This window comes from Centruroides vittatus, unplaced genomic scaffold (assembly GCF_030686945.1).
Source record: "Centruroides vittatus isolate TY-2023 unplaced genomic scaffold, ASM3068694v2 contig_150, whole genome shotgun sequence".
Taxonomy (NCBI): Eukaryota; Metazoa; Arthropoda; class Arachnida; order Scorpiones; family Buthidae; genus Centruroides; species Centruroides vittatus.
Genome location: NW_027120928.1, coordinates 3,370,473 through 3,398,072, shown reverse-complemented (window position 1 = coordinate 3,398,072; position 27,600 = coordinate 3,370,473). Strand labels below are relative to the sequence as shown.

The window sequence follows — 27,600 nt, the reverse complement described above, 5'->3', positions numbered from 1 at the left end:
AAAGAAAATATTTTGAATTCTAAAAGTTCATATTTTTGAAATTTGTGAGTTTATTATTGTCAAAATAAATACATTATGATTCTGAAATTTTAAAAAATGTTTTTATACCAAAAACCCCCAATATTTTCAGGTAGGTAACTGGGGCTCTTACAGCAAAAAATCTGGGCACACCTGACATATATTACGGCTAAAGCCCACGAATTGGATAAAGCTTGGTAATGTGGTGGCGATTTCATATCAATTGATGAAGTGATGCGATTTTAGTCTGGCGATTCTTTAAATCGCGGATTATCCGGCTAAATTTTCTCATTTTATCCAAAATGACGTGGCTAAAGCCCGAATTTTATAAGTAATGCTGGTTTTAACTGCTTGAATTTTTGATAAAGCACACTTTATACGGATAAAGTTCAAAATTAACAGTTGTTACTCTTGCTTTAACCGAAAAACTTGGATGAAGTTAGCATTAGCCGGTTAATCCTAGCATTATCCGATTCACGAACTTTAGCCATAACATTTAAATAAGTATAAATTAATTTATAAAAACAGGTTTAATTTTAACGTTGAAAACTAAATATATTTTTTCACGAAATTTATAGTTATTTCTACACGAATTGTTATTATTTAAAATAAATTTTATAAAACATAAATAAAGAAAAGAAACTTAAAAAAAACCTTTCTGAATTTATTTTCCGTTCGTAATAAATGAATATCCTCGAAAATTTAGTTTAGTTATCTTTAAAATAAATTTTTAAAAAATCTTTTACTAATATTTATTATTTTACTTCAAATTTTACTTTAAAAAATTTAAAATACATTAATTTTGAAATTTAAAACATTAAAAGTTTAGAAAGGAAATAGATTTATATAAAGGGTTGATTCAAAAGTTGCGCTTTGTGTGTTCCAGGCACACTTGAGAATATGAATTGTAAGCTGAGTTTAGAACAATACATTTTTCGTTTAAAAAATTGCTGCTGAAGATACGATATAAACATATCTAAGAAAATAATTTAGCAAAAGTTTTGATTACGATATTTTAAATAAAATTGGGATCTTTTGCAGACGGTCCTTCTCCGTTAGGCGAAGACAATTCAACAATAGGGTAATTGACGAGATGAGAATTGATCAAATTTTCTCTGGCCAATCAAAACGTGATCTTTATCACCGACAATCTGCATCTAACCAATCAGCGAAACGAATACATATATATTCTGTAAAAAATTTTTTCAGAATAACACAACCGAAATCTTTCATTAGGGAGTCGTACGTTGTCGTTACAGTAAACTCCGAAACTATAATTTGTTAGAGGACTTTTTCCTCACTAAATAATAAATTTAAAAATGTCAGGCTCTGAGCTGTATTCTGATGACGTCAGGACCTAAGCTGTAGCTCGTTTAATGTACAGTACATGTAAATTTGGCCCTACTGTCACCTACCTATCACCTATCTTCCGTAAGGTAACAGACTCTCGTTATATTAGTAATATTTAATAGAACGAAATATGTAAAAATATATAAAATTTTGAATTAAAACGGAAAATAATTGATAAATTGATGATTTTTAAATTAATTTTTCCAGATCTTATTCAAATTAAGTTTGATTTTCAAAGAAAGAATTTATCATCTCCATTAAAGTAAGGATTCTCAGAACATTTTTTAATATTAAGATTTATATTTTCTCTTTTTTACTTTAAGCAAAGAAAATTTGATTGAATTCACTATTTTCTTTACTATTTTTTAAAATAATATTTTAATTAAATTAGATAGATTTTCCATACACAAAACATTGATAAAATAAACGAGGAAGATAATTTTCTTTTCGAGAAAAAGTAATTTTTTCCCTTCTTATTTATTGAAATTTGAATTAATATCAATCTGAAGTTGCGTGAATCTTTTATTAAACTTTGAAAAATCAAACACTATTTTTAATATATATATATATTTCTTGCAAAAATGTCAGACTTCTAAACTTAATAACCTGTTAAAATTCGGTTAATTCTTTGGGGAATTCATTACACCTCATTTAACATTAATGTATAATAATTTCTAGAAAATAGAAATTTATTTACGTGGAAAATATTTTCGTGATTGAAATTACGAAGCAAAAATTATTAAAATAAATAAAGAATAAAAAAAAATTGTAGCCAACGTAATTGCATTTATCATAAGGAAGATGAATAACACAACGAATTGAATCGGCATACTTGCTTAATTTATCTGCAAATTATTTTATTTAAAAATTACTAATATTTAGAACATTCTACTTTGAAATGACTGTAATTAATTTGACTTTTTAAAATTATTTTTTATATAATAAAGCTGTGAAACAGCATCAAAATAATAATAATAAGTAATTTTGTAATTGCATTCATCATAGATAATACAATGATTTAAAACTCTAACCTCGCTCGATGTTATTTTTTAAAAAATATTGATATTTATAACAAAACCTTTCTAAAACGGAACCCGAATAGAACGGAAACGTGCCTAAACGGATATAATTCTTCGAACAGAGCGATTTTCCATGTTAAAAAATACTTGTTTAAAACGAAAATCTTCCAAAATAGAAAAAAACACAGGAAAACCTATATAAGCCGTAATGGCATGATACCGAATACTTTTCCGTTTAGACAGGTTTTCGTTTTATTTCCGTTCCGTTTTGGACAGGTTTTGCTGTATTCGGTGCCGTAAGATTCCGGTTTACGCAGGTCTTTACTATATAAATTTCTTCTCTGAAAAGGGCGTAATTTACTCGATTTTTCTGTAATATTAACTCCGTAAGGAACATCATAAAAATGAAACATTCCGTGATATTTATAGACAAATAATCGAACATTTACACTCTAGAATATAGTAATTATAAAGATGGATTGACAATTTCCGTTCAGTAGAAAATTAAGTATCGTGTAAACATATAATTAGAAAACATATCGATATTTCTTATTATAGATTTTTCTACAAAAAATGGGAGGGGGACATTCTTATATAAACGCGAATATCGAATTTATTACGTAAAAGTTTTGCAATATCTAGCAAGAATTTTAAACGTTGAAGTAGTTATAAATATCGCATATTATATATATATTTTTTCCATTTTGCAATGTGTAAACTTTGAAAGTATTTTATAGTAAATGCTAACAAAAGATCGGATTATACTTGTTGCTATTTTCTAAGTATTCGCAGATTCTTTGAAGGGATTTTAGTATATAAAAATATAAAAAATTTGTTTGGAAAGCTTTTCATAAATCTCTAAAATATTATATATATTTCCTCCCGATAAAAATAAAAGTTTGTTTTAAAATATATTTTTAAAAAATCTAGCAACGAGTTGCGTAACTTACCTAGCCAAAAAAAAGTTAAAATTCTGTGTGGTGCCATCTGTTATGAGATTTTACTTTTAAAAATTTATATAATTGATTATTATGAAATAGTATAAAACTTAATTTTGACGGTGGAGACGAGTTATATATATATAAAGTTGTATATGATGATAAAACATAAAATTTTAATTAAATCCATTCCAGATACCATACATAATTCCTCTGTATCTCCCCACCCCCTCGACCTTTAACCACCAAAATTTAACAGAATCTATATCGATAATACACAAACCTCCCCGAAAAATTTCAGAAAATTTAGACAAAAGGAACAGAAATTATTAAGCTTTAAATTGGGTGAACAAAATTGACCCACACACTAACATCCTTACATATAAAAAAAACCTCCAAATTTCTTATCATTTCACGACATTTCAAGGTCCCCGAGTCTAAAAATGCAAAACTCTTCGGAGGTTAATTTTAACCAATTGCCATACTTTTCCTCTATTATATATAACAGCAGCAAAAGTAAAAACGATTTAATTATTGTTTAGGAGAAAAATGTTTTATTTTTACAACTTCTTTATTAACTTAATCTTCAAATATTGAATAATAATAATCATTTAATTTTTAAATTATTGTCAAACAAATTATTATATTATTACTTTTCTTTTAAATTAAATATTTTTAGAAGCTTTATCAATTCATTATATTTAGAGAAGTATTATAATTTTAATTTCTGTAAGGCATTAAATTACTTTAGAGTCTTTGGGAAATAAAATTATGTTAAATAAATTAATGTTTGATGAAAAGAAATATAGATTTAAAAAAATATTTACTAAAAAACCTGTGTAAACCGGAATCGCACGATACCGAATTTTTTTTCCGGTTTGGCACGTTTCCGTTTTATTCAGGTTCCGCTTCGGTCAGGTTTTACTGTATTTGTTTTATTGAAAAGTTTATGAAAAAGAAAAACAGTTTTTTACTCTATATTTATTTTAAAACGTCGATTATTTTAGCAGAATTTTTAAAAATTATCTATTTTCTTGCACCTGAGTAGAAGAATTTCTTTATGTTTATGTTAAATATTTTAATTTAATACTGATATTTTATTAAAATATAATCTTTACTCTTCGTTATTCATTATTTATTCAAGAAATTACCACAAAAAATGTTTTAAATTATAAAAATACCGTTCTATAAATTACCTAAATATTTCAAAATATACATAAGTCCTGCGGTAAAATATTAAATTTATGAAGAAAATTGATTAGTTCTTTGGAATAAACTGTAAAATTTTAATTGTAATTTAAATAAACAGTGGGGAAAAAAGCTTGAATTGTTCGAGTAGTTCAATTCTGCATATAGCTGTCTCACGTCACACAGGTATAGAATGATTACTGTAAAAAGTAATCATTCTATATCAGTAAAAAGGATCTCAAAGACTCATTATGTTCAGAATTTTCTGTATATCTGTTGTTTAATGGTCTTCAAACGTCAGGCATGTCTGTATGACTCACAGATGGAGCGCATCATCGCGCCGAGGGAAGCAGGATGGCCATTTCTCCGAATTTCTCCCCGTCTGGACCGTTTTGACCGTACTGTCAGAACATGTTGAGGGCAGTGGATATGTCAGGGCACACATATATGGAAGGTAGGCTCTGGACGACAGAAAACCAGCAGATATGATGGTCTGGTCGTGAGACAAGCATGATACGCTGTAATAGTGTCTTTGTTCATCATCCACAAATTGATGGAGGCTTCGCTACAGAATCTTGTCGCTTCCAGTATCATTGGCAAGCAACTATCAGAGGCAAATTTGCATGCATGGCAGTCATTACGCGACCTGCCATTAATATCCTAACACTGTTGGCTTTGATTTCTGCTGTACTGTGACAGATAAGCATGTACTGTACCGCCACGAACCTTTAGCGACGAATCCCATTTCTGTTTGGAAAGGATAATCACTATGTTTTTGTGTAAAGAACAGAAGAAAGAGATTCACTCCCACGTTTAGTGTTGAGTTGTACACTACTTCCATTACTGGCGTGCTAGTCCAGAGCTATCTCGTATGACAGTCGGTCATTCAGTAATGATACGAGAGATATCGACGGAACAACCGTAATCCTGTGCCGTTATGCGTTGTCTTTCATGGCAATGTTGCAATAAGCAAGATAATGCTTAGCTACACACAACTAGAATTTCCCAGGAATGTCTGTTCGAGGAAATTTCTTGAATTGTCCGGTCTACACTATTTGTCATCCATCGAGCATTTGTAGAATCAGATGGAATGCTAGCTTCGACCATCTATGAATATGAAGGATCTGAAGCGGCAGTTGTAATATCTAAGAAAATCCGTCATAGGAGAGACTACTGTGCCTGCATTTCTCTGTATCTGACCTTATTGCCGCAGGTATTTAGGCAAGAGGAGGTTGTATCATTGTTGTTGTTCCAAAGGAATTTGACCCTTTGCTACAATATTTTAATCACTTAAACCATCTTCATCAAGTACTTAAAGTTTGGTCTTTTAATTTAGATTGACAAAAATTTCATTTTTTAATAAAAATTTATTTAAAACAAAAAAATTACTACAATGCGTTATTTTTATACAATTTCGTTTAATTTTATTGGCATTTTAGATTAATTAACGGATGAACCATAACGCTTTCTTTTTACCTATGGGCCTGTTGGTATAATTCATACAGTAAAACCTATGTAAAACGGAATTGCACGGTACCGAATATTTTTCCTCTTAGGCAATTTTCCGTTTTATTCAGGTTCCGCTTTGGACAGGTTTTACTGTATACATTTTAAAATGTAAGACAGGGAATCGATAAAAAAAATCCAGAAATATCTTCAATTTGTAATCAAATCGAATTCTGTATTTTTTTTCGATTGTTACACATCACACGTCTTTCAATGGTTCGAAATAGTGACGATACAATTGTGGGGCCAGAAGCGATAACATACTCACCATTTTGTTTGCTTGCACTTTAGAATGATCAGAAAAGAAATTCAATGAAAGTTCTTCTTTGACATGGCTTTAATAGGTTTTCAACTTCAGTACTGATTCCTTTCGCCATACATCAACTTCCCCCTTTTTTTTCTCGCTTTTTCTTGCTCCGGGCCTGGATTTTACAGTAAATTCGTAATTTTTGATACGTTTTTTAAAATCTAGAATGTTAGAAAATATAAAAATATATTCTTTAATATAACTTTTCATCAAAGGAATCATTTTCTTGCATTTTGAAACGTTAATATTTTTGATAATGAATAACGAGTAACGTGAACTATGATTAGTTATGGTAACAGTAAAACTTGTCCCAAACGGAAACCTGCCTAAACGAAAAAATATTCAGTACCGTGCGATTCCGGTTTACACTGTTTTTTAGTAAATTGCGTTACTACCTTATTAAATTTTAATACTGTTGATTTAAGAAAATATTACAATAAAAATATTCGACATTTAGAAAGTTATTAAATATTTTTACTTTTTACAAGCGAATATTTCTGTAAATCAGAGTAAAATCAACATCTTCTTAAGAAGATAATTTTTCAGTATTAAGTTCAGATGTGCTGGGCAATTTAGAGTGAGTTAACTGAGAAGTATTTCTCTTAAAAAAATCAATTTAAGGACGGTTAAAACAGGTTTGAAACAGCTGACACGTCGTTACTCGTTCATAAAATAATATTAAAATATCGGTTAACTGACTTTTGGACCACCCTGTACATTGTAGTTTTTGATTTTATACATTTAAATGCTTCAAAATAAATATCAAAATGGCTGAAATGTGATTTTAGATACATATAAACGTAAATATAGGTCCCACAATAAGAATTTAAATTAGATTTAATGTAGGGACCTTAAGAAAAATTTCAAGTTTGTAATTAATTAAAGTGTCTTACGATGTAATGTTGTATACAGTAAAACCTGTGAAACCGGAATCGCAAGGTACCGAATACTTTTTCCCGTTTGGCAAGTTTCCGTTTTAAACAGGTTCTTTTTTAACATAGAAAATCGCGAGGAATTTTTTTCGAGGAATTTTTTCTGCTTAGGCAAGTTTTACTGTATTAAACTGTCCGAAACGGACCCTTTACAAAGCAGATTTTGGCACGTGACGTTTTATTTTAGAAAGGGTTTTTTTTTTATTTTACTATTTTAACTAAAAGTCTTAAAGGTCAAAATATATAAAAGAAATTGATTTAAGATTTTTAAAATAATAAACACCTTGTTTCATTTATTCTTTTGCTTATAAATAAATTTCTGTCTCTATTCTTGATATTATTTATTAAATTACACATTTCTAGACAATTACGTTTTATTTTGTCCAGAACAAATAATATTTCCATATGAAACAGAATGAGGAGATAAATTAACATTCGATTTCCACATTCATTCACGTTTATTTCCTTTCATACCGATCACACTGAAGCAGGAAATAATACTGTATTCATTTATAATGCATTTATTGAAACATAAACGATGTATTTCTTTTCACGCATGTTTTTATTATATTATATACTGCATTAAAATTTATACTTATGTATGGATATTGCATACATTTAAAACTATGTAATAATTATTCTAATGTATTTTTACTTTCCCGGTTGTTATATATAACAGTAGGAAAGTAGGATCACCACTTTAAAAATGATTCCCCCCAGATTTCTATATTTCTGGACTCAGGGGACCTTGAAATGCAAAGAAATTTGGGGGTTTTCTGTATGTATGGATTTTAGTGTATGTGGCGTTGGCACAATTTTGTTCACCTAATTTAAAGCCGATCACTCCTGATCCTTTTGTGGAAAATTTTCGAAATTTTTCGGGGAGGTTTGTGTGTTAGGGGCATTGATTCTGTTAAATTTTAGTGGTTAAAGGTCGAGGGTTAGGGAGATTAGGGGTGTCGTGTCATATTTCGCGTGGGGTCGGACTTAATAAAAATTTTGTTATTAGCATTTACAATTAAAAAAAATAATAAAAAATAAATATCATCTCTGCTCTCAAAATTTTTTTGTCATTTTATAATAATTAATAATATAAAAAGTCTTTTACAGTAAAATTGCATAACAGATGGCGTCGCAGACAATTTGAAATCTTTTGTCGGGAAAGTTACGCAACTCGTTGCTGGGGGTTTTCCTTCAAAGTGATAAAATATAGATTTTCATTCTAAGTAGAAACATTTTATAACTTTAAAATGCAATCTTTACACGACTTTCTGTAATTTATAAATAATTATTTATTAAAATTTACTATAAATCATCAAAATTTAATAAAAACCCAGTAAAACAAGACAAGAATATAATTTATTCGTTAATAAATTAATATAATTTATTAACGAATACAATTACAATATAGTCAATTTTCTGATTGCAGACCTATAATTTCCCACTTACGTTAATCTGTCATTCGTTAATCTCGAGAACGTAGTTAGATAAAAATCGAGACCAGATATGGAAAGCTTAGGGCTGAGGGTCCCAATTAACTCATACAAATTTCCGGTGTGGACCGAAAGTCACGTGATTTTAATTCAAAATCTTCTGGAGAACGGAGATAGATAACCTGCATGACTATATTGCTATTAGGAAAAGTATGATATACAGGGGGAAAAACCTTGCTGAAATCGTGACCAAATACGGAAAGCTTAGGGGTCGGAGATTAACTATATACAAACTTCCTGTCTGGATCCGGATTCACGTGAATTTTTAAATTAAAAAATGATTAAAAATTGCATTCCAGCATTGTAAGGATGTTATAATAATATGCATTTGATTTTTTCGTTTTAATTTATGTTTTATTTAAATAACAGAATTTTACTTAAGATTAGAATTTTCCAAATAAAATCTTTATTAAATTCAAGTAATACATTATTTTTTTTTACAAAAAACAAAAATGTAATAATAATAAAATCCCCATTTTTATGCTAGTGTTGAATTATATATAAGTAAGTCGAAATCTTATTTTTTATGCAAACAGGATATGTTTCGCTATTGTAAAACGAAAATAAGAAGATAAACGGAAATATATCCATAACATCTAATGCATTATTTATTTGAAAAATTTAATAAAATTGAGAATATTTGTCGACAAAAATATTTAAAACTCATATACTAGCAACGATATTGGATATGTGAAGTAGATATTTATATATACTTTATGCAGATGATAATAAGAAAAATATAATTTAAAGTAATCTAATCCAGTCATTTTATGTTTTTATAGGATATAATGTTAAATAGGAATTAAATAAATGTATGAATAATTTTTTAGAGTTTAAATATTATTTATAAAACGAGGAATAATGCACATAAAACAAGAATGTTTTCTAAAAAATAAAATGAAAAATACAGAAATTTTATTAAGCTTAAATGATTTTAAGATCAGTTTATTCTATTAAATATTGCGCTAAATTTAGTACATTAGTAAATTTACAGTAATACCTGTCCAAAACGGAAACCTCTTTAAACGGAAAAAAATTCTCAAAACGCAACGACTTTCCACGTTTAAAAAAAAAACCTGTTTAAAACGAAAACTTGCCAAACCGGAAAAAAATTTCGGTAAAGTGCGATTCCGGTTTACGCAGGTTTTACTGTAGTAAATTTTTGCACGATAGAAATAGTCACCTTCAATGAATAAGCTTCAATAAATACATTAATTAAATTTAAACTGTTTAACAGTACTTTAATTTTATTAAATAATGTAAAATAAAAATACAGATTTAATTGAGTGGTTGAAAAAGTAAAATTCCGATAATTAATAAACATATAACGATTTATACTTATATTCAGTAATTAACTCTAGAAGTATTTCGTTTAATGAAGCAAGTCGAATTTAATATAAATAATAAAATGTGTTTTTAATTAAGTAAAGTTGAAATTAAATCTAATTGTACAGTTAGGAAAGTTTTCGATTAGAGTCAACAAACAACAGTGTGTGCTCTGTACAAATAAGGTGTCATTTATTTCAAAGAGGCATTGAATTTCTGACTATCTTTGACCTTTGTCTGTTCATTCAGTCTTCAGTAAACTCACTTTTCTTTTCTCGATAAGATTAGTTCAATAAACTTTTTCATAATTCACAGTGAAATGATAACAATTCGGGTACGTTTCCACTGCTTTAAACATTTAAAAAAATTAATTTTTCTTCAATAACTAGGTAATATGATGTCAAATAACTGCACTATGTTATATATTTCACAATAATATAGCATTAAATATATTTTGAAGTAAAGAAATTCTTTGTAAACATGTGAAAATAAGTTTTATATTAAATTTAGAGTAAAAATTGTACGAAAGTCTAATTTCCAGAGATAAATTAATTGGAAGAGTTGATAAATGTAAGAACTTTTTGTAATAAAATAATTTTTTTGCAATGTTCTAAACAAGTTAGTGCACTTTCAAGTAATACAAATTCATCGCTCTGATTGGTTAAACAAGAAAAACACGGTAGGCGTTACCATCGAAGATACGAATTAAGTTGTGATTGGAAAAGAGATTCGACCAATTGCAAAATGATTCGTTTTCCGATAATTACGCCCATCGTTACTTGTTTCTGCTTCTAACCAATCAACGAAAACAAATATACGTTGACTATAAAGGATACTAACATTGCAGCAAAAAATTTTGTTAAGGAAAGTTGTTAAACTTTTTTATAGCCTGTCTAGCCTAAACATAATGCAGGATTCTATTATGCCCAGTAGACCTATATTGTGTTAAAAACATAACGAGGAAGGACTCGAAACACAGCTATAAAATTTAAAACATTCTGAAATATCACTTGTTAATAATGTATTTTTATCCAATTAGCTATGAAAAATCTAAAATTTGAAAGCAAAGTATGTAATGAATGTTGTAGTAAATTTTTTATCTAGCAGATGAAAAATAAATAAATAAATAATATTAAAACTATTTTTGAAAGCATGTTAGATTTCTACAAATTATTCTAACTTGATTGTATTTGTGGTTATATATGACCACATATTTTTCCATAATTAAATTAATTGTTCTAGCAACGGATTAATACTAACTAAAATATTATTATTAGCTGTTTTCGCAGATAGCTTACGTAAAAGAATAATTAAATCAATAATTTATATTTGTGTAAATTATTAGTTAAAATATAAAATAAGAAAATTAAGACACTAAAAATTCTTATGTAATTTTGAAATCACAAGCTGCTTAAATTGTATTAAGCAAACTAAAATACACACATATTTTTTATTATTTCTGTGTAATTGTGATCTTAATACATATTTATATGTATTAAAATTATATATATATATATATTTCGATATAGTAGATATGTTTTATAGGAATTTATTATGGAATTTTAACACGTCAAAAAAACCCTTATTGTATAGATTGTGTTGCATTTATTGGGCTGCAATTTTCAAATTGCAGACTAAAAAATTCCCTCTGTCGTCCATCCGGCTGTCCTTCGTTAATATCGAGAACGATGTCAGATAGATGAAAATCGAGACCAGATATGGAAAGCTTATGGATCAGAAACCTCAATTATCTATATACGAACTTACAGTCTGGGCCGAAAGTCGGTAATTTGAGACGCCTTTCCGTTAAATATCGCAAGTCTTCTCAATTTTTAATTAAAATATTAATAATTTATTATTTTATCATTTTGATTTAATAATTTCATAGGATAATTTTTATACTATGTAAATTCTGGTTTAGACCAAAATATGTATCAAATATTAAAAAAGTACTTAAAAATAGGAAGCACGACATTTTAAACACCTGTGGTAAAGGAATGCAATTCTCTTAACTTTGTTTATAGAAATTTATATATTGAAATAGGATTTACTACTAAATCCTGAGAATAAAAAAATAATCACGGGAAAAATAATTCAAAACTTATTAGGCCTACTAACATTGATGACAGGAGCAGATATAGTTAACAAGACAATCGATTGTGCACGATATCGTTATAAATATACCGTTTTCGGATAAATTAGAATTACAAATAGCGCGAAAATACAAGATTTATCCATAAACAGAACCAAAATACATAAAAATCCGTACAATTCTAGAAAATAAAACGGTGTTTGATATTGAAATGCATCAACACTAATAAAATTATTCAGATTAGATCATACCATCAAACAAAAACATATTATATAGAAAATCACGCATACTGCAGAGTACAAACCATAACTAGTACACGAATCCGTGTATAAAAATAAGCGAGTTATCTCGAATTGAATATGCGATTTCAATATCAATTGTTCTTTCTACGTATACCGAAATCTGCAAAAATCAATCTGCAGACTCTAGACACGTGTCTATAGATTGAACTACATTCAGCTATAGAAAGCGAATAATTTCAACGTGAACAATATTTTAAAAAATTACATCACACAATCTACACTTTATAATTTAATTGTTGTAATACAATTGATAATATATATTCTTGGGAATTCTCAGAAATATAATCATGTTAAATATGTCATTTCTCATGAGATATTTTAATTTTCCAAAAATAATTATGAGTATAGATTTTTCATTGTTATTAAAGTGACACTCTGGTGTTATTATTTTATTGTGAAGACGTGTTAAAGTGATTGGGCTGCAATTTGAAAAAAAATGTAGACCTATAAATTCCTACTGTCGTCCGTCCGTCCGTTTGGACGGACGACGGTAGGAATTCCTTAATCTCGAGAACGGAGTTAGATAGATGAAAGCCGAGACCAGATGTGGAAAGCTTAGGTGCCTCGATTAACTATATACAAAACTTCCAATGCAAACCGAAAGTCACATTATTTCAATTTAAAACTTTTCGGGTCTGAAAGTAGTTAATAGATAATCGGCACGACTCTATTATTAAGTACTGTATGATGTACAGTACTGTACTGTACTGGGGCAAGCCGTTACAAATTCGAGATAACGAGCATATGTTTTCAATTGAATAAATTGAAAAAAAATATGATTAAAAATTACAGCCTGGCATTGTGACGATTACACAATAAATAATTGCTCGTTACCAGAATATTTTTTGATTGTGAAAACAGAAAATAGGCGCATTTTCAGTTTGTTTCTATATAAGAATTGAATTGTTTGAGTTGGTATTTTTTAAATTTTTGACTGGATAAAATTATAATTTAATTGTTTTATAATATTTATACTTTCTTCTTTTTCCTTAAAATAATTTTAAAGAAAAAGAAGAGTCTTTATCAATGATCTTTCCAATAGTCTTTAAACTGAACAGCAATCAACCATCAACCTTATTTCTATACTATTAATAAGACTTATAATTTATCAACATGTATACAGAATATAACTAAATTTGATGTTACACCAGAGAAAACAATGTCTCAAAAATGAAAAAGTTCTAATGTAATTTATTGGCCATGATAAAGAATTTGGAAAAGTAAAATAAAAATAAAAACTTTTATTTTATTGATGTATTTCTGGCGAGGAAAATATTACCATCGAGTTTAGTTGTGTGTTTTACGCGCAATATGATTGGTGGAATCATTTAATGTTACTATATTATGCTAGATATATAGTGCCTTTTGTAAGTCGTGTGTAGAATATAATTATATAAAAATGACGAAAAGAACGTTTTTGTTTTGTGTATAACAATTTCCATTTCCATACATTGTATATCATATTTCTGAATGAAAACAATAATATTACAGTGGAAAAAATTGTCGACAGTACATGCAAAACATGTATATAGGCCTATATAAAACGTTAAATAAATAAACTTTACACATAAAAAAAGCTTTTACTATAGGTAAAGGGACAAAGAAGAGTTCATAAAAACGTAACAAATATCTGTGAAGAAAACTTGATATTTATATAATAATCAGGCATAGAAGATGAAGGGCTGCAAAAGGCAGAAGACTGCTGATAGACCGGATTCAGAGGAAGAGTCAGCTTTATATATAAGCAGTTACCATAGGTCTTTGTGTCCTTAATTTATTAATTTAAACTTAATTCGTCAACTAGGACATATCTATCATTATTCATAGTACTTATTATACTGGATTTAGTATAATAATCCAGTATAGTAAGTCCTAATAATAGATATGTCCTAGTTGACGAATTAAGTTTAAGTTACCATAGGTGTCGGTAGATGGAAGAAAATAGAGCACTTGCCCCTCACTGGATCGAGTAAAACAAATTATAATTGTAAAGTTGATTCCCTTTGACGAAATACTGTATTTTACACGTATAATCTACGTGTGAAAAAACTCCCGAAATTAAATAAATATAAATTTATTGATGTAATTATTTGTCTCCATGCTTTGTTCCACCTGAAAAATTTTCTGCGGATGCCCATGACAGTTTCATATGTCTATGGCATGTTCCGATGTTAAATAGTTCTACCAATCGTCTTTCGTTTCGTCTTCACAACTGTCACACTTAAACTAATATTTTTTTTCGCCTCTAACCAATCAGCGGCAAGCTTGTTTTAAAATCTTTTTATTTGAAATTGTAATTGCTAGATCAATAAATTTCGTTAGAAAATTTTTAGTTCATTTGTAAGATTTTTTTTCTATTAAAGGATTAGAATTTAATTATACTCCGTATAATTCTCTAAAACTTATAAAATTTATCATTAAAATATAAATAATTCATGATGACTGAATTTAAAAATTATTGCATATGTATGCCGCACAAATTTCTTTTATAATAGCAATTTTTATTAGGCTACTAATATTAAAGGATTATTTTAAAATGCTTTGGAGATTGGATAATATTTGTTTTACTTATTATAAGACAGAGTGCGATTGGTTAGAACAGAAACTAATAAAATTTAATAAATTCATTCGACGAAATTTTAAACTCAGATATCAATAAATCTTATAAGAAACCTTCCGTCATAGAAATAGTTTCATAAATTCTTTCGCTAATGTAAAATTTTAGGTAGAAATATTTGTTACAATTGGCAGATAAATTTTAAAATTGTCGGTAAAATTGTTCTTAATATAGAATACAGATATAAATTTTTATAAATTATTAAGAAAATTATTCTAGATCAGCGTTTCTCAACCTGGGGGTCGCGAGACAATAATGAAATCATTTTATGAGAAAAAATCATTTATAAACGTTTTACTTACAATAAGTATACATGTAAAGAAAATAAATTAATGTAATGATTGCATTTGCTTTTCATTTAAAATTTTCTCCAAACGTGGATCAAATTACAAAGAGCACGTACACATCAAGTTGGAACTTGTAAATTGCTCGTGTATGAACACTGTACACGTCATACATGCGTGTTCGTACCCGTCGTTATAAACGCAGCTACATAAAATAATAGGAATAGTTGTATTACATTTTTTATATTGTCGGTATTTTCTTAATGTATAAAATTAGTGCGATGTGATTATATAATATTTAAAATAATTTACATTTATAATTAAAGTCAAAATTCAATTAGTAATAGTAAGGCTTACTGTTATTATTCCTTTGGGTGGGGGTCGCAAAATATTAATTAATTTTATTTATATATACTATTTGGGGGTCGCGGAGCTAAGAAGGTTGAGAATCGCTGTTCTAGATATTAGCTGTTGATTTGAATAAATCAATATACTTAAAAAATTGTTTCAAAGTGACTTCACAATAGATTGGTCATTACCATTGAAGTCCTTAGAGAAGGCAAACGGGGATCGAGTAAAAAATTCCACAAAGTTTAATAGTAAATATGATCGAGATGAGTAACCTTACACCCCGGACCATACGACGCTTTCACGCAATACTGTTTTCCATAATCTATGCGTGAATAAACCCAAAATTAAATAGTTAAATAAAAATTTACTGATGTAATTATTTGTCTCCATGTTTTGCTCTTCTGGAAAATTTTCTGCGGCTGTCCATGGTTGTTACTGTAGAATATTCATTCTTATTGCTTCGAAAGGCTCGAATATAAATATTTTAGTATTTGTTTGAATCAAGATTATTTTAATATTTATTTGAATCAAGATGTACAGTACAGTAGCGCATCTGTTTGTAATAATTAAAATAAGTTAATTAAATATACGTAGCTAATAAACTTTATTTAAATTTGTCAAATTTGTCGTTCCATTTTGTATCAATAATAATAATAATAATAAATCTTGCATTATAACAACTTACACGATTAAATTATTGTTATTATTATTTATATCAGTATTTATAAATTATGGACCATTAAAATATCTTTTTTATTGTTTGTAATTTTTTCAAATCAAAATAAAAGTAATAAGAATTTATAAAGTTATTAAGTAATTGTATTAATGGTATTTTAAAAGAAAAATTAAAAAAATTATTTATTTAATTAATAGTTTTTATTTTGAATAAAATAATTTACTTAAAGGTTTTATAAAAATATTTTACAGTAAAATTTCTCTAATTTGGATTGCTATTTTGCATTTTGTATTTTTTTAAAATAGCGAATTTTTAACTTCAATAAATAAATAAATAATTGTCAATCGATTGATAAGTGAATTTACAAATACTAACTTGCTTATATTTATCTAACTAATTACATATAGTTCTGAAATTCGTATATAGTTAATTGGGACCTGTGGCCTCTAAGTATACATATTTGATCTCGATTTTCATTCATGTAAATCCATTCTCAAGATTAACGAATGACAGACGGATAGACAGTGGAAATGTATAGGTCTACAATTTGATAATTGCAGCCCAGTAATAATAATTTTTTTTTCAAATTAATTATTTATTTTTTATATTTTGTCTTTTGTGTTTCGTAAATAGACTAGTGTCTTAAATTGATAAAATTTCATTTAACAATTTTGAAAAAGTCATATAATAATAACAATAAAATTAAAAAATATAAGCGTTAGAGGCATTAGAACAAATTAAAGTTTTTCTATAGATCTGTATTTTGTTTTGCTTTCAGTAAAATAAATCGTTTTCCCTTTTCTAAAAATTTACGAATTATGGTTTAACTGAAAAGTTCAGACAATCATACGCACGGAATATTATAAAAGTTATGACGTAATTATGTAAAGGGTGACTTAAAAATTAGTTAACTGTTTTTTTTTTGTGAATATGAATCGTAAAGTGAGACTAGAATAATGTGATTTTCTATTAAAGATTTTGTTGTTATTTTTAAATTTTATCTAAACATGTTTCACATGAATAGAAATTTTCATAAATTTTTTTTACGTAACAAGTGAAGGGAATTTAAAATAAATATTTGATGTTATATAATAAGTATTGATCTATTATATGCGAATGTATTTCTTTTGTAGGTTTTCTTTCACTTGTTGCTTGTACTGTACATAATTTATATTAAAAAATTGTAAACTTTATTTTGTATCGTATTCAACGTGGTCTAGAGGACGTACAGTACTTGATATTTTTCCAAAAATTATATAATTTCAAAAGTATTTGTATATATATTTTTTCATATATAACTTATATATAAAAAATGTTTAAAATTTCGTTTATAAAGATTTCAAGCTATTAAAATTAATTATGTATTAATACTTTTTTATCGTTATTTGTGACATAGACTATCATCTAATACAATTTTTAAATAAAAAATGTCTTCATAAGAATGTATTTATCTCGAGTTGCTCAGTGTTACGTCCGTGAATTTAATAAGTAACTTAGTTCCAGCATATATCTCAATTTATCAGTTTATTAATGTGAAAGTATAGATTAAATAAATAATATGCTATTTAATTATTAACACGAATGCGGGCATATGAACCAGAGACAAATTATGTTTATGTCTTAAGCTAGAGAAATGCTGACTGAATAAAATGAAATATTGACTAAATAAAAGAGCTTATAACAAAAGGAACGAAGTAAACAGAAAAACATGAAATAACTAATGCTTTTAACAGTAAAACATTTCTAGAAGTCATGCTCGATTTTCATCGACAAATGATCCTTTTCATATCTACTTATCACATCCATTTTCATTTGTGATGTAATCGTCTTACACTTATTTTCATTGCACTACTCTCTCTTGTTATATCAGATTAACGCTTACTTCCTACGGTTAATAAATAATTTACAGCAAAATGAGATGAATTGCATAGTATAAGAAGATTAATATCATGTAGTATCACTAATAAAATATATGGTAATTTGTGCATGCATGCGTATATAGACAGATATTTATTTATTCATTTTTCTTGTTACTGAAATGATCTAAGTGCAAAGCTGAAGAAATCGAATAATATACTGTACAGCGTAAATTTTAGGCCCATTTAATTATATTACGACTGAAATTAAATTATATTTTTAATAATAATATAAAATTTCGTTTCTTGAATAATTCGAACAATAATCAAGTCACGTGTTTATCAGATAAAAGATAATTTAATTTAATTCACTGTTTCGAAATATAAATAGGCCTAAAAATCGGTTAAGCGTGTTTTGTTTTGTATGTTACAGGCACAATGTTGTGAATATGAATTGTTGACTGAATTTGCTAAAACGTTGTAATTTATTAAACAAAAGAATAAAACGATCTCGTGTTAAACAAAGTTTATAATAATAAAGTAAAGTACTTGAATAAAACAAAAATTTAACAGGTTAACTGACTTTTGGATCAACCAGTATTATGTTGATCCAATTTTTATACTCGCATTTTTATACTAAAAATTTCTTTTATTGTATTTAAGTATACATGTCATAATATTTAAAACACAATAAAATATTTTATCATGTTTTAAAAAGTGTCTGTAGTAGACTTAATTTAGTACAACATTCTTACATAAAGACATTTTTTACTTGCGAGCTTTTGTAACAGTTATGACTCTTTAAAAAGTAACATGTTTTCGTTTTTACTAATTGGCTAAGCAACGGTAAGCACGAGGCGATGGGCGTGTTTCTCACAGATTAGATCGTGTTTCCATAGGTTATTGGTTTGTTGGAAAACGATAGTGTATTACGCTCTTAATTTCTAACCAATCGGCGATAAAAATATATTTTTTAAAATCACACCTTAACTATTTTTAGTATATTACAGTTTAAAAAATGCCATTAGGAAAAGCTGTTATCCTTCATTAAATCTGTATACTCAAGATAGGTTGGTATATTCAATTCTTAAATTGGTTTGGGATTCTGTACTGTACATCTTAACGTATTTATAATTTCAAAGTTCTTTCATTTAGTATAAAGTTCGATTAAATTTTTTAATTTTTATTTAATATTAATGATATTATTAAAATAATTAGTGTGAATACACTTAAATTAAATTTGAGATGCTTTAATTTCTATTTTCATTTTTTATATTTTATATTACCCTAAAACCTTGGTTATAGATATAAGCTGTAACTATAGGCTAGTATAAAAGGAAAATGCAGTATAATATAATAATAATTTTAAAGCATACGTGAAAATTGGCAAAAATGACCAACAAAATAATGTACAATTAACTCTAGAACATAGAACATAGTGATGTTTATTAGCTTATTATTATTATTAGTTTATAGAACATGTTATTCCTGATGTTCTTTCTTTCCTGTTAGTTTTTATTCTTAACTCGTATCTAATACTTTGACTATAGGTACTGTACAGTACTGTACATCTGTAGACAAGAGTTTAGGGTATTAAAATTATACTAATAAAATCTTTATAGTAGAACATTAATACTTGGTTCAATCAAACAAGAACCATTTAAAAATTTGAACTTTTATCAATTAAATTAATCTACATCAATTTAAAGAAAAGAAAAGAAATTTGTATAAGTTAATATGATTCTTTAATTCCATTAAATTTTAATTCTTTACGCTCAATAACAATATATGATGTTTAAAACATAAAAGTATCATTATCGGAAGCAATCATCTCTAAAATTCATCTCGTTTGTAACAGCTGTGACGATAGAAGAGAATTAACTTTTTTTTAAGAAAATTAAATTTATTTTGATTTTGTACAAATATGTTATAAATTAAACAGGAATCAGTATTAACTCTTCACTATTAATTACATTCGTTGAATTTATCAACCTTCAAGACTTTAAATTACCAGAATAAATGCCAGAACTGTCCAGAGGGATGAGAAAACTGGGAATTTTTCCCGGGTCCGTAGCAATTTCAACCCTATAAATTAATATTATTTTTACTAACAAAAAAATAAAATATTTAAGATTTCCTTTAATTAACAAAGAGACATTCTGTATACCGGTATTTTGCTTGTTCCAAAAAAAGAAAAACACTGGGGCAAAAGAGGCCCGCTAAGGCGAAGAGGCGGCCCGCTCCACCTCGTACAGTCCTGATGAATACCATGAATTATTTCAAACTTATATTTAATTATTATCATACTTTATTTATTATATGAGCTAGTAGTGATGTTTGCTCGGTATTTAAATTAATAACAATGTCCATAAGATTATATAAAATTCTTTTTCTTTATTTCCTGCTTTTATAAGAAATTAGTATCAAATTTGTCTCTTATATTATTTAATTTAACACAATCACAGAATTCGTAACATTAAAAATTGCACCATATTCACTCATTAATAGACATTGATTTTTAATAATTATAAATTTACAAAGTAATCTAATTCGCATAAAATTAGTACAACCAGTTAAGCCTGTGTAAACCGGAATCTCGCGGTACCGAATATTTTTTCCGGTTTGTCAGGTTTCCATTTTAAACAGGTGTTTTTTTTTTAACATAGAAAATCGCTCTGTTTCGAAGAATTATTTCCGTTTAGGCAGATTTCCGTTTTAGACAGGTTTTATGTGTATATATTAATATTTACACTACATTATTTCATATTGTGTTTTGATAAACTTTAAACGTTTAATTGGTACTTCACGGCTGTTATAATTTCTTAATTGGTTTGAATGTTTGTTTTTAATTTAATAAACTAATGATATTTTAATGTATTTTCGAAAATAATGATTATAAATTTCTTCGGATGTTATATAAAAGATTATTTGCAGTTAAATTTTCTGCTCTATTGACTCTTTTGAAACTTAAAATGCTATAATTTATATTTGATTATTCAATAAGATTAAAAATATTCTACCAATTTATTCATTTCTTTTTCTTTAAAATTCAATTTTAAGATGTTTATATTACTTTCTCTTCAATTCTAAAGTTTATCTCTCGGTAATAACTGATGATAAAAGGAATTTGATATTTTATTTTCATTATTTTCATATATATTTTTTTTAATTATATAATTTTTTCCGTATATTATATAGTGAGAGCAATAATATAATTTAAAAAGTACTGTACATAATTTTATTTATTTTGCAAGATTTTTGAAGTATTCTACAAAATTTGTGCTAAAAACAATAAATAAAATGAAATCTTATTATTTAATTATAGATGAATTGAATTCTTAAAAGTGTATTTGTTTACGTCTTAAATTATTTATTTATATATAAAATAATTTTCTTTTTAATAATACTTTTTATGATTTAAAAACTATCATAAATTCATTTGTATGACTAATTTGATTATCATTTTAAATTCTTACATTAAAATTTTAATTTTAAAACACTTATAAACTAATTTTCCTGCCTTAAACATCGATAAACAGATTAAAAATAATTTTGGAAAATGTTTTAGGAAGCAAAATTAAACTAGCAATTTTTTACGCATAGGCGGTTTATTGAAAAATTTTAAAATATCTAAAAGGTTTGAAGACGTGTACTGGAATTATTGTCATCTTAGTAACGAGTGGTACGTGGTTCATTGTTAAATTTGAAAAGTAAAAACCTAAAAGATTTTGAAGTCTTCTACTTGAAACGATAATTGGTTAAAGAAATAGACAAATATCTATCTTAACGATGATTGGTTAAAGATATAGCCATTTAGAAATACGTGTGTTTTACGTATTCATTGAGTTGTCGTCCGATGAGACGTAACTTTCTTAAAATTTAAGCCTTATTTTACGTATTTTAACTGAAGATCAAATATTTTGATAGGAAGTTTTGAATTTCATTTTGTATTTTCTGTGTATTTCGTACAGTTAGTAAAAAATATTATATTATTGCCAATAACTGAATATGATATATGAAAATATATTGTGAATTTTATTTTAATTGCAATTATGGTGACTATTATGGTATACAAAAATATAAAATCTCAAGATACGTACTGCACGTTTAAATAACGTTAATATGCTAAAATACTTTACATTTATTTATATTTACTTTTTCGACTTTATCAGCAAATACTTGTTGACGATAATAGAGAAAAATAAAACATGGGATCAGAGAAGCCATAAACAAAACTTTTAGACAAAAATCAAAGAAAAAAATTTATTTACTAAGTTAAAAATTTTGTTATAATTTAGTTTTTTCCCTTAATTTTCTCAACTATTTAAGCTTTTTAATTCTAAATTAATTTGTTAATGTATAAATTCTGTCATTAACTATCAGATTCATATAACTTTTAAAGAATATCATTAACTTTTATTATATTTATCATTTAAAAATCTCTTTCAAAAAGTGTTTATGCATACTTTTTCTTTATTTTAAAAATTATTTTTATTTGCATTTTATTATTGTTGGACAGATGTAAGGAAATATTTCGTTGGAGGGGGAAAAACACAACTTCTTTAAAAGGTCAATATCCTGTATTTACAGCAATTCGATTTGAATTTAGCAGAAATTTTCTCCTATCTTTCGCTAACAATAAGGATTTGTTTTCATTTCCTACGATGGCGCCAACGGTGATAGATTATCTTGTCAAATTACAACGAAAATTAGCTCATCTGCTTAAAGCAGACAACCATTAGTAAACTGGAACCATTGATAACTTAGCAAGAGATAAAACTAAACTTTAACTACAGGATAATACACACACACACATATACATAGTCTATAATTCAATACTACTTGATGTACTGTACTGTACTAAAACTATTCGTTAGGCACTTACGCATGTTTTAAAATATACCTACAAACAAATTCCGATTTAGTGTCACCATTATAAAATTGGCACTAAATCGAGTGTGGAGCTAAACTGAAGTATGTCAGACAATGGAAATTAATAAAAGTGTATACAGTGATGAGGTCCACACGCAAGTTTGAGCTAAAAGTCACGTAACTTAACATATTCTGCACATTTAGTGATTCATAGATGTCGGAGAGTTTTATATTTAATATTTATGTGGAAGATCTGTATTCATTAGTGCTAATTAGGAGGGCGCTATATCGAGGTTTAACTGTATATCTTGTTTAATAATGTCATGTACAAGCAAAGATCTGATTGTATCATTTTCTAGAACTGATAACGAGATAAAATACGTGTAGAAATTATAATATATTTTAATTAACTTGCGGCATTCTGATATTATTATTTTTTATATTTAATAACTACTAGACACTGCTTAAAATCGAAAATTTTCGAAATGAAAATGAAACTACTGTAATTTATTTCGATTTGTCTTTGACAGGTACAAGCATTTTCCGAAAAAAAAAGAAGTTATTAATGTAGCTGTATTAAATATGATTTATATCATACAAGATGCTTTATGTTTCTTGTAATAAATATAAAATATGAAAAAAGATTAATAACAAAATAGGTTTATATCTAATACACGAAGGATCTATATCGTTTCAGATATGATACAAGAAATTAATGATTAAAACTAGAAAGAATAAAAGAAAAATTGTGTTCAATAAACTAAATTTAAACACAATTAAACATTACATGTATATAGGATACAATAAAACCTGTCTAAACGGGAAAAATTCTTCAGAATGGAGTGGGTTTCTACGTTAAAAAACCTGTTTAAAACGAAAACCTGCCAAACCGTGAAAATTATTCGGGATCGTGTGATTCCGGTTTACTCAGGTTTTACTGTAGAAAATCTATAAATTCAATGTTATGTACTGTACAGTACGAATAATGTTTTATTTATTAAAGTCTGATGTGTAATTTAATATACAACATTAATTAATATATATTATTTAATTTATAGTGTCTATATTTTTAATATCTATTTTACGATATTAAACGATGTTGAAGTTATAAATTATTATTATTATTATTCTGTATAAGATATTAAAATAATGTTATATCAACGTTTTCTATAATTAATAACATTTTCATTTAATACGATTTAAAACATTTTGTATTATAAGTTTCTATATAACGTCCTCCTGAATAGCACCAATGAATATTTGTAAACGGATCGTCTCCATACGTATAGACTCTTTCAATATTGATGATTTTGCATTATAAACAGCATTGTTATCGTTAGATCACGTGATTTTCACACTCTCGAAATCAAACTTTTGTATACACGTCATTAAAGCAGAGTTACCAAAACCGAAACACCGATATTTTGAGTCAAGTAAGTGTTGGCAGCTGTCACTAACAACGGAAACTTAATCCATGATCTCACGTGATTCATTGCAACCGAAGGCATTTACACATGTATTTTGTATGAGAAATGTTTGGTGTTGCTTATTGGAAGAATTTTGCCAGGAACACGAAGATTGCTAAGACGTAGTAAACTTTGTAATGTCTTAAACTGCTTTCAGATGTATTAAGGGTTGTGAACATGATCTTGTTTTCAATTTTATTCTGACAATGTTTACTAAAATAAGGTTAAACGTGCCTCTAATACAAGTCCCTAAACCGGCATACCTATATGCAATTTGATTTCCCATTCACTCTAACAATTATTAGTTGTGATTGTAATTGTTTGTTATAGATAAAAGGGAATAAAGGCTAAAATGTCAGGAAGTGAGAACCAGAAGACATGACTAAAGCTATCGAATTCGTTCGAAAGAAACAAATTGATTGGCTTAAAGCTTCCAAAACACTTAAAATCCCTCACGATACTTTAGACATTGTATAAAAATATGTAAATAAACGATATTTCTTTATAACATTGCAGCTTGTTGTTCTTTAATTCGGCCTTCTAAAAGGCATTTCGTTATAGGAACTCAAATTTTGAAACTAAAAATTAGATTTTTAAAGTATGTACGGTACCTATATTAGGATCATGATAGTTTGGTAAATTTATTCATTATTCATACACCGATTGATATGACCATTTATATGGTGATAAAAAAACAAAATGGTATATTGAGGGATCCTTATTGTCCGAGATACTTCGGGGTTTAGTGCCAATTTTAGAAGTAAATAAATAGTGGCACCAAATCGAAGTTTGACAGTATACATATATTAAAAAGGTATAATTTTAAAAACAATATTCATATATTAAATTACAAAGACATCAAATCAAATATTTATTTAAGAAAAAAGGAAAAAGAAAATTGAAAATATCAACAGTGGATAATACTTTTGTAATTATTATTATAATAAAAATATAAAAATTGAAAATTATATTTATATTTAAATTATAAATTTGTTTATAATATGCTAAAATTTATAAAAGTTATTAAAATATTAATGAAAAATTATTATTATTATTTTGAGGAAGAGAACGAATTTTGACACACTAATCCTATTTTCCAAGGAAATTGCAGTAAGATATTGAAATAAGTTAAACTGTCAAGTATTATAAATTTTTCTCTCCATTCTTTGTGTAAAGTATCAAAATAAAATCTCTTGAGGTAGAATTACATTGGGAAACCATGTAAGGAAAATGTGGAAAAATAATCTTTGCAAAAGGTGCATTGTAGAACCGCTTACATATGCAAACTTGAGTACATTTCAAGATTTTTCATGCTGTAAGATAATGTTCTTAGCCTGTAAGATTATTATAGAAGAAAGTAAAAACAGTTTAGAAATATTTTTGAAAATACCACAATATATTCAAAAATTTTGTCGTATTTAATAACTACATTCTTAGAAACAATTTCAAAATGTTCGCACTTTTATCGCTTTACAATTTTCATTTTTATAAATATTTTCAGTTTTAAAATAGTTTTCTTAGACTTTTACGCTCGATCTTACTTTAGACTGATCGAATTTTGTATGTAATTTTTAAATTTTACATTTAAAATGTATTTAAAGTCGCTCTTTTAATGTCATTGCAGAAAAAATTCGCCTCAATACTAATATTTTAAAAAAATTTATATTAATTAAATTTATTTTTAAGGTTTAAGTCGTAAATCTAATTAAGCATCTATTTAAAGTATTATTTTAATTACAAATTAGATTTTTTTAAAGTTTGAGAAGTAAAATGATTGAGAAAATATGTTTCGAATTCCTTGACATTCAATTAAATGTGTCGAACTATTTTCATGTTTAATGGTTATTATTAGAGACTTTTAGTATATTTAGAAAAAAAATGTACCCATGTTTATTGCTAATCTGAACAGATTAATTAGTTTCATTTAATTTTACTTTCCCGGCCGTTATATATAACAGAGGGAAAGTATAGACATCAGTCAAAATATCACCCCCAAAATTTTTACATTTTTCGACTCGGGGATCTTAAAACGTCGAGAAATGTAAAAAAGTTGAAGGTTTTCTTCTGTAGATATGGATGTTAGTGTGTATATATAGGGGGCACGGTTTTGTTCACCCAAATTTGAAACTTAATACCGCCTGTTCCTTTTGTCGAAATTTTCTGAAATGTTGTAGGAAGATTGACGCTGTTATATTTTGGTGGTTAAATTTCGGGGGTGGTGAGATAGAGGGGGCCATGTGTCGTATCTCGAGTGGGGTCAAACTTAACGAAGATTTTACTCATTATTAGCATTTACAATTGTGCCATTTTATAATAATTCATAATATAAAAGAATTTTGAAACAAAATCTCGTAACAAATGGCTCCACACCCAATTTTAACATTCTTTTTTTGTCGGAAAAGTTATGCAACTCGTTGCTGGAATATTTTGTTTTAAACATAATTTATAACTTTATATCTTCTCATAAAAGTTAAACTATAGATTAATCTGCTTGAACCGAATATACAATATGGTCTAAAAATTAGGACGATATAATTTTTAAAATTAAGCACGATTAAAACGTTTTAATTATGGTTATCGCATAAATACACAGCCTGTCTGTTAACTAACTATCGGGCCAATGTGTAAAATAAGCAATGTTGAAAATTAAAAACAAATATAATAATTAAATTGTAAGCATTTATACATTTTTAAACATAAAAATCATATTTCGCAACCTTTATGCTTAATTTAGAGATGGTAACATTACTCAGGAGTTCGCGATCTACTTGTTGAAAATCTTATTATAGTATAAGGCAAATAGATAAAATATTTAAATATTAAAATTTTATTCAAAATTTGAATTTTTATGATATTTGTTTTTAGCAGCGATGCACCTTTAGATGCAGTAAAAAAGGATTGAATGGAAATATCATTTTCTACAGTTTAATAAAGAAAGTGGAAAGGAAATTAATGTTTTATATTTCAAACTGTCATTTTATTCGATTGTTGATACACTTTCTAAGAA

At 27.0% G+C, this 27,600-nt stretch overlaps 1 protein-coding gene across 1 annotated transcript in view; it reads left to right on the top strand.

Moving 5' to 3' along the window:
- Positions 1-27,600, top strand: part of LOC136968640 (somatostatin receptor type 2-like) — a 148,055-nt gene that overhangs the window by 48,931 nt on the left and 71,524 nt on the right. The gene's annotated exons all lie outside the window — the stretch shown is intronic.